Source organism: Amblyomma mixtum, chromosome 10, assembly GCF_055824585.1.
Source record: "Amblyomma mixtum isolate Tamu chromosome 10, ASM5582458v1, whole genome shotgun sequence".
Lineage (NCBI taxonomy): Eukaryota > Metazoa > Arthropoda > Arachnida > Ixodida > Ixodidae > Amblyomma > Amblyomma mixtum.
Window position 1 is genome coordinate 4,968,993 of NC_143021.1, and position 12,511 is coordinate 4,981,503.

General features: G+C 44.0%; 1 pseudogene; it reads left to right on the forward strand.

Annotated features, from left to right (window-relative positions):
- The first annotated feature begins 2,492 nt into the window (after window positions 1–2,492).
- LOC149325024 (uncharacterized) lies at window positions 2,493–6,507 on the forward strand (annotated as a pseudogene).
- The last annotated feature ends 6,004 nt before the right edge of the window (window positions 6,508–12,511 follow it).

Sequence of the window (12,511 nt, forward strand, 5' to 3'; positions counted from 1 at the left end):
CGACCTGGAGAAGGCTTACGAAACCACGTGGAGGTTCGGTATACTCCGTGACCTAGCGGACCTAGGTATCCGCGGCAGGATGCTGAGCTGTTTGAACGACTTCCTAACCAACGGCACGTTCCGAGTCCGCCTAGGCGCAACCAACACTTTTATACAAGAAACTGGCGTACCCCAGAGGTGCATCCTCAGCACGACCTTATTCATCATCAAAATGAACTCCATAGGAAAAGTAATCCCAAAATCCATAATGTACTCAGTTTACATAGATGACCTCCAAATAGCATGCACGTCTTCCAGCATACCTACTTGTGAGCGACAGATACAAATAACAATAAATAAACTGGCTATCTGGGCAGATAGAAACGGATTTAGATTTTCTCCTCAGAAAACAGTAGCGGTTCTGTTCTATTTGAGACGAGGCCTGCAGGCCGACCCCACACTATATCTAAACCAGACCCCATGACCTGTCAAACAAGAGCATAAATTTCTAGGAGTAACTTTCGATAAAAAGCTCACTTTCTTGCAACATATAAATAGCTTAAAGAAAAAAGGTTCCCAGGCCCTCAATATACTGAAACTACTGTCAAGAAAACGCTGGGGGTTTGATAGGGCATGCCTGTTACATATATATCGTTCTCTGGTTCGCTCTAAGTTAGACTATGGGTCCATAGTGTATGGCTCAGCAAGACCATCCTACTTAAAACGACTGGATCCTATCCACAATCTTGGTTTAAGGTTGTCTTCCGGTGCATACAGAACTTCACCAATAGCAAGTCTCTATGTGGAAACGAATGAACCTTCCTTAGAAGATCGAAGAACTGCACTAACTTGTACATACATCCTCAAAATCCTTTCTCAGCCCAAACATCTCTGTTACCCAATGGTGACGAAATGACCATCCCGAATACTCTTCAACAACAAGCCTCACGCGATTAAGCCGTTGCTCTTGCACTTCGAAGAAAAATGCCAAGCTCTGAACATAATAAACGAAATTAAAAATATTGCCCCAAGACAAGAAGCGCTACCACCGTGGTACACTCTCCCAACGGTGTGTGACGTCACACTAACACACCTCAGTAAAACCTGTACGCCACACAACCATATAATACAAGAATATCTAGCACTACAAGAAAAATACAGAAATTACACTGCATTTTATACTGACGGGTCAAAAACTCATGCTCATGTAGGAAGCACCGTAATGCAAGGAAAAAATGAAAACGCAGTACGACTCATGTGCTACAGTTTTCACCGCGGAGTGTTATGCTATTTGTGTTGCTGTACAGAAAATAACAAATGAAAACATCAAAAATAGCATTATTTATACAGATTCACTGACCGTCCTTACAGCATTAGACTCCAAAAATGCCACTGAGCCACTGATTGGAAGCATCATACACAATATAGTAAAGGTCACAGCACAACAACATGTTATAAAATTCTGCTGGGTTCCCAGTCACATTGGCATTAGGGACAATGAGAGAGCCGACATGTGTGCTGCACAAACCAGAACCATGGAAATAAAACATGTGAATTTGCCTCCTAGGGATTACATGAAGTTAGTGCATAGCAGACTAAGAGCCAAGTGGCAAGCTTCTTGGGAAAATGAAGAAACCAAGAAACTGCATACCATAAAGCCCATTTTAAAAGAATGGAAATCATGCCGCCATAAACAGCGTTTTACCGAAGTAATTTTATGTCCTTTACGCATAGGTCACACACACATCGCCCATAACTTCTTATTAACAAAAAAAAAACCTGTGTGTGAAATGTGTAGTGAGAAGCTCACAGTAAATCACATTTTAATTTCTTGTTCGCATCTCGAAGAACTTAGAAAAAAAAATTTTAGGGTATTTTAAAATGAACACATTCCATTTCATCCCGCATTGCATTTAGGCGAGCAAACACTTGTCGAGTTTTCACTTGCTTGTAAGTTTCTAAAGAAAGCCAATGTTTTAAATCTATTATAATGTAACCTCTGTACACTTGATATAACATCATCTAACCTTGTGTTTGGCGCATGATAGCCACAGTTGCTTATGCGCCATAAAACCCCATATAACTAACTAACTAACCTAAGATACATACCACCTATCACTGTAACAGAAGAACAGTCATTGCCATGGTTCAGTCATGTGCTCACACGCCTCAATAATAGAAAGAAAAGACATTTTCCCTCTGCTAAACGAACTAACACACAGTGGACCTGGTAAAAGTATTACGTTACAGAAAACCAGTTCGAATCGCTCGCTAACAAAACAAAGCGCCATTTCTATTCTGAAATTCTTCCGAACATGATAAAAACTAACCCCGAAAAATTCTGGAATAGGAATAACCCCAAGCGCTCTCAGCCATTACAACTGTATGACTGCCAGAATTGCGCGATTCCAGACAGTCAAGCAGCCGAAGAAATTAACACCGCATTTTGTTCTGTTTTCACGAAAGAACCTGACCATAATTTACAAGATTTTCTCGATTACCATTATTCGGTCATGTCCGAAATCACTTTTAATGCCTCCGGTATAGCCAAAATAACTAAATCACTAAAGCTAACATCCTCATTTGGAGTTGATGGCATCAACACTAATGTAGCAAAACGCACACAATCTGTAGTAAGTGTGATCCTATGCAATATTTTTCAGCAGTCATTGTCATCAGGAGTGGTGCCGGAAGACTGGAAAGTGGGAAAAATAGTTCCAGTCCCGAAAAAAGGTACTTCATATTTATGTTCCACTTATCGTCCCATTTCAGTAACAAGTCCTCGTGCTGGGCTAGTTGGTGGGACATAGTTGAAACTTGGTTCAGCGCGAAAGACGAACACAAAGAAAGGAAACGACACACACGGAGCGCTACTAACAACTGATTTAGATATATGCAAGAAACATGTTTATAGTCTTCACACGCATCCGCATAATCTGGCGGCTCCAGGCTACTTTAGCAGTTTTAGATGGCTCACACTTATCTAAGCTCATATTATGTCACTGAAGAAAGGGCGGGAACCAGATAAGGAAGATAACTCTGAACATGAAATTGACAACAGGAAAAAAAAATATGGATGGGAATGACCAAAACATTTCGAGAATCGACAGACGAAAAGACACGGGCCAGGAAGTTGAATGACGTTATATGACGCTGTCGAAAAACATACGCTCAGCTGAGTACAAACTTATGGAAGGGTCGCTGATGCACTGACTAGACTTTTTATGAATATGAAAGGCCTCCAAAATGACTCTTGACGTTGTGCTTTTACTCCTGCCTAAAACCTTTGCTTCTTTGAACCGTGGCGCGCAGCTGCACCCCACTACGTGAGAAACAAGATTCGCAAGCTTATGTTGATTTATCAAAATGTGAGCATGCTCCCTCAAACGGTCATTGATACAACGCCCTGTCTGCCCAATATAGCACTTTCCACAGGACAGAGGGATCTTGTAAACCACTCCTAAAGCACATTTGAGGAAGGCTTCTTAATGTTGCTTTTTGCAACCGCACTCACCATCGCCGCAGATGCGGGGGCACAGCTTCGCCAACTTATTTGGCGCGGAGAATACAAGAGGCACTTTGTGCCTGCTCGCCACTTTTTTGAGATTATGTGACACCTTATGAATATAAGGCATCACCTCAGGTTTGGGCTTTGCGCGTTCAGTTGCAGCCACGTTTCGTCGAGGGCGGAACTTCTTCAGGCGCTCCGTTTGTGTCGTTTCCTTTCTTTGTGTTCGTCTTTCGCGCTGAACCAAGTTTCAACAATCACTAACAAGTGTTTGTTCCAAGATAATGGAACACTTCCTCTACTCTGACATAGTGAAATTTTTAATATCTGTTAATTTTTTAAATCCTAGAACATGGCTTTCGCAAGGGCCTCGCATGTGATACACAGCTAGCTACATTTATAAATGACATAAGCTCTAACCAAGACATGAGCATGCCTGTAGACGCGCTGTTCTTAGATTTCGAAAAGGCCTTCGATAAAGTTCCCCATCAGAGACTACTACTTAAACTCTCAAGTTTCCGCATTGGGCAGAGAAGAGAGTGGGCAGAGAAGAGCGGCTACAATGCGGATGCTTCAAAGTCCTTTCTTCTTCCTTGCTGTACAGATTCCCGTTGTTCTGGGCACGTGGCTATATGCACCCCGCCAAGAACACACCGACATAAACGCAACACTTGTTGTTGGGCTAGTTGGTAATACATACTTCTGAAGGAACCAACGCACAAAACACAACGGACAAGAAAAAGGCGGAACACGACGGACAGAAGCGCTGAACTTATGGCCTTGTAGATTCCACTTGTTCTTGCTTTCCTTGTGTGGCACGCCCCCCTGACATGGCTCTATATATACGTTGCATCTGTACTTCCGAAATAAAGTTGTAAGTTTAGCGCTCCTGTCCGTCGTGTTCCTCCTTTTTCTTGTCCGTTGTGTTTTGTGCGCTGGTTCCTTCAGAAATCAACGCAACGTCACTGTGGTTTGTGGACGCCAGCTGGAAGGCTAATGCTATCGGTTTTGCCATCGCTTTCCTGCCCTCAGCGCCACCATGCGCCAAATCAACGTCCACCCCACCCACCGAGGATATAAAAGCCAGCGGTTTCAACGACTTCTTCAGTGGGCAGAGAAGAGCGGCTACGGTTGGCAACGGTACTTCCTTATACGGTAAACGTACCAGCAACGTATGTACGCTGCTCTTGCCTTGCCCGCTTGTGTTAGCTTCAACAATCTGTGAATGCATGCATGTTGTGAACCTTTTATTGTTAGCAGGTGACATTGAGACAAACCCTGGTCCGAATCCAGGTGAAGTTAACTCAAATACTGATGTGCTTACTGCTATTGCAGCACTGTAAGCTCAATCAGAGGCCCGCCACGCTGAGCTGATGGGCACCTTAGCCCAGCTTAAGGCAAACGAACTTGAGCTAGAGCAGAAAGTTTGTGATCTCACTACCAGGCTCACGGCTGTTGAGTCCCACGTACAATCATTAGAAGGTGAAAGTTCCCCAGCACTCACAGATGCTATATCCGACGCCGTTCATGCTGACTCTGCGGCAATCAATTCACGGCTAGACGATCTCGAGGATCGGTCTCGTCGAGACAACCTTATTTTTTACGGCGTGCCGGACACCAGCGCAGAGACCTGGCCTGAGTCTGAAGAACACGTTCGCAAAATTCTTTGGCACATTAGCCCTATCGTTTCCTGATGAGGGTATCCACCGGCCTCATAGACTGGGCTGGTATGTATCGGAGGGATGTCGACCTATCATTGTGAAATTCGGTTCCCCCAAATTAAGAGACAAAACTTGATCTCAGCGCTCGAAGTTCAAAAGTTCTAAGATAGCGATTAGTGAAGACTTCTCTCGCGCCACGCGCCAGTCCCGCAAAAAGCTGGCCGAGTTCGGGAAGGCTTCAGGAGAAAAGTACTTGTGGCGAGCAAACCGAATGTACATGGACAAAAAATGCTACGTCTACTGTTCGACAACCGATCGTGTTTGTGAAGTAGATTTCGCTGACAACCGTTCAAGTGCCAACAGACACCAATCTGTTTCGGAAGCCATAGATAAAAACACGAGTGTACCATGCACAGGAGGTATTCCGGGGACTGGAATGGGAAGAGTTGGGCATAAGAGTTAATGGAGAATACCTGAGTAATTTGCGATTCGCTGATGGAATTGCCTTGCTAAGCCACTCAGGACAAGAACTGTAAAGCATGATCAATCAGCTAGACAGGCAGAGTAGAACGGTGGGGCTATGAATTAACATGCAGAAAACCAAAGTAATGTTCAATAGCCTTTCAAGGGAACAGCAGTTCGCAATTGGTAGCGAGGTGCTGGAAGTAGTAAGAGAATATGTCTACTTAGGGCAGGTAGTGACCGCAGATCCGGATCATGAGAGGGAAATAACTAGAAGAATAAGAATGGGGTGGAGCGCGTATGGCAGGTTCTCTCAGGTCATGAATGGTAGCTTACCAATATCCCCGAAGAGAAAAGTATATAACAACTGTATCCTACCGGTACTCACCTATGGGGCAGAAACGTGGAGGCTAACAAAGAGGGTTCAGCTTAAGTTAAGAACAACACAGCGAGCTATAGAAAGGAAAATGATAGGTGTAACGTTAAGAGATCGGAAGAGGGCGGAGTGGGTGAGGGAACAAACGCGGGTTAATGACATCCTAGAGTAAATCAAGAGGAAGAAGTGGGCTTGGGCAGGGCATGTAATGCGAAGGCAAGATAACCGCTGGTCCTTAAGGGTAACGGAATGGATTCCAAGAGAAACCAAACGTAGCAGGGGACGGCAGAAAGTTAGGTGGACGGATGAGATTAAGAAGTTTGCGGGGATAGAATGGCGGCAATTGCAAAGGACAGGGTTAATTGGAGAGACATGGGAGAGGCCTTTGCCCTGCAGTGGGTGTAGTCAGGCTGATGATGATGATGAACATGCACTGCTAGTAGTTCACCGCAATAGCTACATACACCGCCAGCCGCAAAACCCGTTTCTTTTCTTTTTTTCAATGTGCGCAGTGTCCGTAAGAAACGCGTCGAATTGTCTTCAGTTATTGACGCGTGTTTAGCAGACATTGTTATCTTGACTGAAACATGGCTCTCGAGCGATATTGCATATCATGAAATCTTTCAATGTGAAAGTGCTTTCAAATTTTTTCGGTGTGACCGTATTTAGCGTACTGGTGGCGGAATACTGATCGCCGTACGTGATGGTTTGAGATCTTGTGTTTTAGATATTGCTTCATCATTAGAAAATGTGTGTGCACGTGTCACTCTCAGGTATCGCGATTTTATTTTTTGAGTGTGTTATCGCGCACCCACTTCGTCTATATCACTTGGTTCTGATCTTCTTGGTGGGAACAGCCGAAATAACAAAACGCAGACACAGAAAGGAACACACAGAACGTAGAGGAAGCTGACTGTCAACTAAAATTTTATTGAAAAACCCGCGCTTTTTGTTTCCTTGTCAAAAAGATCTTGCTTTTATCTCCCGTGGGGTTCGTTCAAGAAGGAAATTTCTTTTCTTGATAGAGAGATTGATGGTGTACTAACGCACCGCTGTCCTGTTTCCCGTATCGCCAATGCCTCAAGGATCTCACGTGTCACTTGGTCTGCATACCTTTTCATGACTTGAACTTCATGCAACTGGGGCTCACACTTGCGCTCTTTTTTGCCTTTCTTGTTTTCTTTACAATCTCTGCAATGCAGGGCTAGATTGCTGCTTGGGGCACCTGGTAGCGATGATGCATGTTCTCTTATCCTATCATTAAGGCACCTTCCCGTCTGCACTATATACTGTTTGCCACAGGCCAGAGGGATATTGAAAACCACACCTTTAACACACTCGCTGAATCTTGTTCGGTGTGCGATCTGGCATTGCTGCTTCTTTTGCCTGTTGATTCGAGCACACATGCTAATTGCCTTGTTCGGTGCAGAGCAAACAACCCGGACCCCGTGCCTCTTGCCAATCTTCATGAGGTTGTGGGTCAATCCATGAACATACGGAACCACTGCTTCTCCCTTTCATTGCCTTCCTCAGGTCCACCTTTCCTTCCGTGCACTCCTTTCACTTTCCGCAGCAAGCTTTCAGCTACGCTGCTGAGCATCAGAACGGGGTAGTCCGCATTTTTTAGCCTATCAATCTGCCGCCGAAAACTTGTCTCCATCTGATGCTCACACGATTTCTTCAGAGCTGACAAGAGAGCAGCACTCGATATTGCCCTTTTCACGGTCTTTGAATGGCTTGACGAAAAATGGAGAAACTGTTTCTTCGCCCTAGGCTCGTACCTCCAACATAAGTGTCCGGGTTGGAATTCAAGGCGTAAGTCCATGAATTGCAGCGAATCCTTGGCTGGAAGCTCGTGGGTGAATTTCAACTCTGGGCAGGTATTGCGAAAGGTCTCCAGTACGCTATCCTTGAGTCGCTCAAAGTCTGTTGAATCCTCTGTTCTGCACAGAATCAAGAAATCATCCACATAACGAAAAATCCGTGTGACGCGATTTTCTTTCACAGATTCTTGTATTCTCTTGTCGCATGCGGCCAGGTACAGGTCACTGAGTAGTGGTGCTACGTTAGAGCCGATGCTGATGCCTCTTTTTTGGACCAACAAGGAATCCTCATGAGCGACGATCGTAGAGCGAAGATAGGCGCGCAGCAACTCTAGGAACCCTTCCACCGACACTCCGGCAGAGTTTTGAAATGAAACGACTCCCTGCTCTTCAATGGTTTCTCTAAGTATGGTCATCAGTTTCTTGTGCGGAATTGAATAATACATTTCTTCGACGTCAATCGAGAACCCGTACATTTCGGTCGTTTTGAACCCTTTTATCTCGGACGTTACTTCTTCCGACTTCCAGATTCTAAAAGGATTTTCTACCCTCAACAGTGAAAGTTATCTTTTTGACAAGGAAACAAAAAGCGCGGGTTTTCCAATAAAATTTTAGTTGTCAGTCAGCTTCGTCTACGTTCTGTGTGTTCCTTTCTGTGTCTGCGTTTTGTTATTTCGGCTGTTCCCACCAAGAAGTATGAACCAACTAGCTCAGTTTTCTACTCTTTTATAGTTCTGATCTACATGATGTATTTAAATGAGTTAGTTGTCCGGTTCTCTCCAAGTCCAATCTTTCTTCTTGGCGACATTAATTTTCCAGCAATTAACTGGCATGAATCTCCTCCTACATCTGATGGTTCATCCGAGTGCTGTCACTTCATCAACCTTTGCCTGGATTTCAATTTTAAGCAGCTTGTTCTTCAGCCTACGCGAGCCACAGCGCAGTCTGCTAACATCCTTGATCTCATCCTTACTACCACACCTCAGCTTATCTCCTGTTTAAAATATATGCCTGGTTTAAGCGATCATCGCCTCATTTATTTGGGACTGCGAATTTCTGTTCCCACTACCAAAACTCCAAAAGTTATTTTATGCGAAGCATATTACTACAGCTACACTACAGCCCGTCGAGCGCGGAAGGTGGAGCTACCATTACCCTTTAGTGTGACCACGTGACACCACGTGACAACATGACGTCACAGCAGAGGAGAGATGGGCTGCCGGCTCGCGCGGTCGGCCGCGGCGGTAGAGGCTCGACATCAGAGGCGCTGCAGCTGACCACGTGACGCTACAGCAGCGGTATAAAGCAGAGCTTGCCTCGCTCTCCGGGCACTTACGAGGTGGCCAGGTGTTGGGATACCGCCCAGAAGCAGGGCTGATTTGAACGAGAAGCGAAAGCTTCAGCGTGCCACAGAGACCGATGAAGAGCGGGATGAACGTCAACCAAGGAAAGCCATGTATTACCAAGCCTAGCCATCAATATGCTTCGCATCTGACTCGGCTTAACCTTAGCTAAGCCTCAGCCATTTTTTGACTACAAAAACACTAATTTTGACTCCATAAACCATGAACTAGTGAATTTCATCGCTGACTACATTCCAACTTTTCAAACTCGTTGTGTTGAGGAAAATTGGGCCTTGTACAAAGAAAAAATGAAATTTTTAATTGATAAATACATCCCTCGAAAACGCATTGCATCTACCTCCCATGCTCCGTGGTTTAACGCGTGCTTGCGACGCCTACTGAATAAGGAGGAAAGGATATTTCAGCGGGCTAAGGCAGTTCAAACGACCGAACGCTGGCACGCTTACGCTACTGCTAATGCTGAATACAAAAATGTTGCATGTGAAACAAAAAAAAAAACGATTCTATCAACACACTCTCCCGTCTCTCCCGAAAAAGAATCGTAAGAAATTTTAGAATGTGGTCAGCGGGAATAAGCCGAATACAATACATCTTTCCGATGACAGCAACGCACCAATACCTGAGAGTGACTGCTGCAAAGTGTTGAATGAATATTTTGCCTCATGTTTCTCGTCTACTTTGCCGGACTGTTACCCTGATCTTTGTACATCTGACTATCTACCCATGGATCCGATAACCATTGATTCCGCTGGTGTATCATGTTTAATTGAAAGGCAGAAAATTTTAGCCTCCTCAGGTGTCGACGGCATAACAACAAAGTTCCTGAAAAGCACAGCTACATGTTGGTCTTTGATGCTTAGCGAGATCTTTATGCAGTCACTGCAGAGTTGCTCCATGCCAAATGCCTGGAAGGTGGGGAAGGTGGTTCCTTTACATAAATCAGGTAACAGTGTTTCAGCATTTAATTATAGGCCCATTTCATTAACCAGCGTACCCTGCAAACTTCATGAGCACATTATTTACTCTCACCTTGTTACATTCTTTGAATCTAACAACTTTTTTAATTCTTGTCAACACGGTTTTCGAAGATCTTTTTCGTGCGAAACGCAACTCCTCTCCTTCACTAAAGATTTATTTCGAGCTTTGGATGCTAACCTTGTTGTGGACTGTATTTCTTTAGATTTTGACAAGGCATTTGACACTGTTTCGCATGAACTGCTACTAATTAAGCTCAAGGCTCTAAATATGCACGATCAGGTATTAGGCTGGATCAATTGTTTTCTTTCTAACTGAAGCCAATATGTCTGTTAATGGTTATGACTCGCCTCTTATTTCCGTAACTTCTGGAGTACCTCAAGGTTCTGTGTTAGGTCCACTCTCGTTTCTAATCTGTATTAATGATCTTCCTAACTGTTTCTTCCCACATTAAGCTCTTTGCAGATGATTGTGTGCTGTATCGTATAATTACTAATCCCTGTGATGAGGCGTGTTTGCAGACGGACCTGGATGCAATTTCTTCATGGTGCAGTGATTGGCTTATGAAACTTAACGCTACTAAGTGCAAACACATGCGTATTTCTAGCCGAACTTATGATAACACCGCTATCTTCTTAATAACACTTCATTATCACCTGTTTCACCGCACAATTATCTCGGTGTTCACATAACTCCCAATCTCTCTTGGAAAATGCACGTGAACTATGTATCTAACCAGGCTAACCGCACACTCGGTTTCTTACGCCGTCATTTCACAGCTGGAGGCAGTTCCATTAAGCTTCATTTGTACAGTACGTTAATACGACCGAAACTAGAATACGCATGTTTATGTGGGATTCCAATCAAATATCTCTAATTAACACTTTAGAGTCCGTTCAGAACCGCGCCATCCGCTTTATTGTTTCAAATTACTCACGAACAAGCATATCTGCACTAAAGTCAACCCTTGGTCTTTCAGCTCTATCTTTTGCGCTGTAAATATTTTCGCTTATGTCTTTTCCAACGGATTTCTTATACTAACCTTATTCTCAAAAATCAGTTACTGCTGCCTCCATCTTATATATCCTCGCGCACGGATCATAATTTTAAGGAAAGAATCCCGCACTGCAGAACCGCCCTTTGCTTGAATTCATATATTCCTCGAACTGCAAATGACTGGAACCACCTCCCTGCCTTCTTCGCTGCAATCACCGATGTCAAACATTTCAAAGAAATTACTTATGATTTTGCATGTCCCTCCTCTCTGTTATGCCTCCGGGCCTTGAGAGTATTGAAAATAAATAAATAAATAAATAACCACCTTGTATTAGATTAGATTTGTAATTTTCTTACGAACCTAAAGCATTTCGTGTATGCCAACAAACGCTCCTCGTCTTTTTTCCAGTCCTCTCCGGAGTCCCCCAAGATACAGTACTCGGGCCATTGCTGTTTCTAATTTATATTAATGGCCTGCCTAGTAACATATGCTCTAACATCCGCCTTTTCGCAGACGACTGCGTACTATATCGACCCATCCATACCAGCTCTGACTCCAGAATTTTACAGGATGACCTTAAACGAATTGAAACTTGATCCGACAAATGGTTAATGTGCCTAAACACTAAGAAAACGTCATTGCTTTCTTTTCAGCGTCGGAAAAACTATCAGGCACCCAGTTACACCTTTTGTGGCTCGATAATCTCATCTGTCCACTCTTACAAATACCTTGGCGTAGCCCTTTCAGATACACTAACCTGGTCAGAGCATGCAATGAACATTACTAACGAAGTCAATCGCACTCTTGGTTGCCTCCATCGAAACTTGCGCCTAGCCTCTGCATCCGTGAAAACAAAAATTATCTTACAATAAGGGAGTAACTACTCATTGACATCCACCCAAGCGCAGCCATACGGCTACAAAGGAAAGCTATACAGCTTTCTCAGAAACTTCGTAGTTAAAGAAAAATTCGTCCTGGTCCGGGCTGCGTCCTGACTGCGCTCGGGTGGATGTCAATGAGTAATTACTCACTTATTACAAATCTACTCCACCTTGGGGGTTTCCCCTAAACATCTGACCACTACTTATCTTACATTTATCAGACCTAAAATTGAATACGCATGCTCAGTCTGGGATCCCCATCAATCTAATCTTTCTAACACCCTCGAAGCCGTACAAAATCACGCTGCCAGGTTTAATTTCTCAGACTACTCCTATCATTCCAGTGTCTCTGCACCCAAATCACGGGCTAATTTTACTATCTTGAAAAGCGACGCTGCATCTTGAGGCTGTGCCTTTTGCACAAGTTCTATCATACGCCACTCAATGTTTCACCAATCTTACCAGTTCATCGACATAGCGCAAAG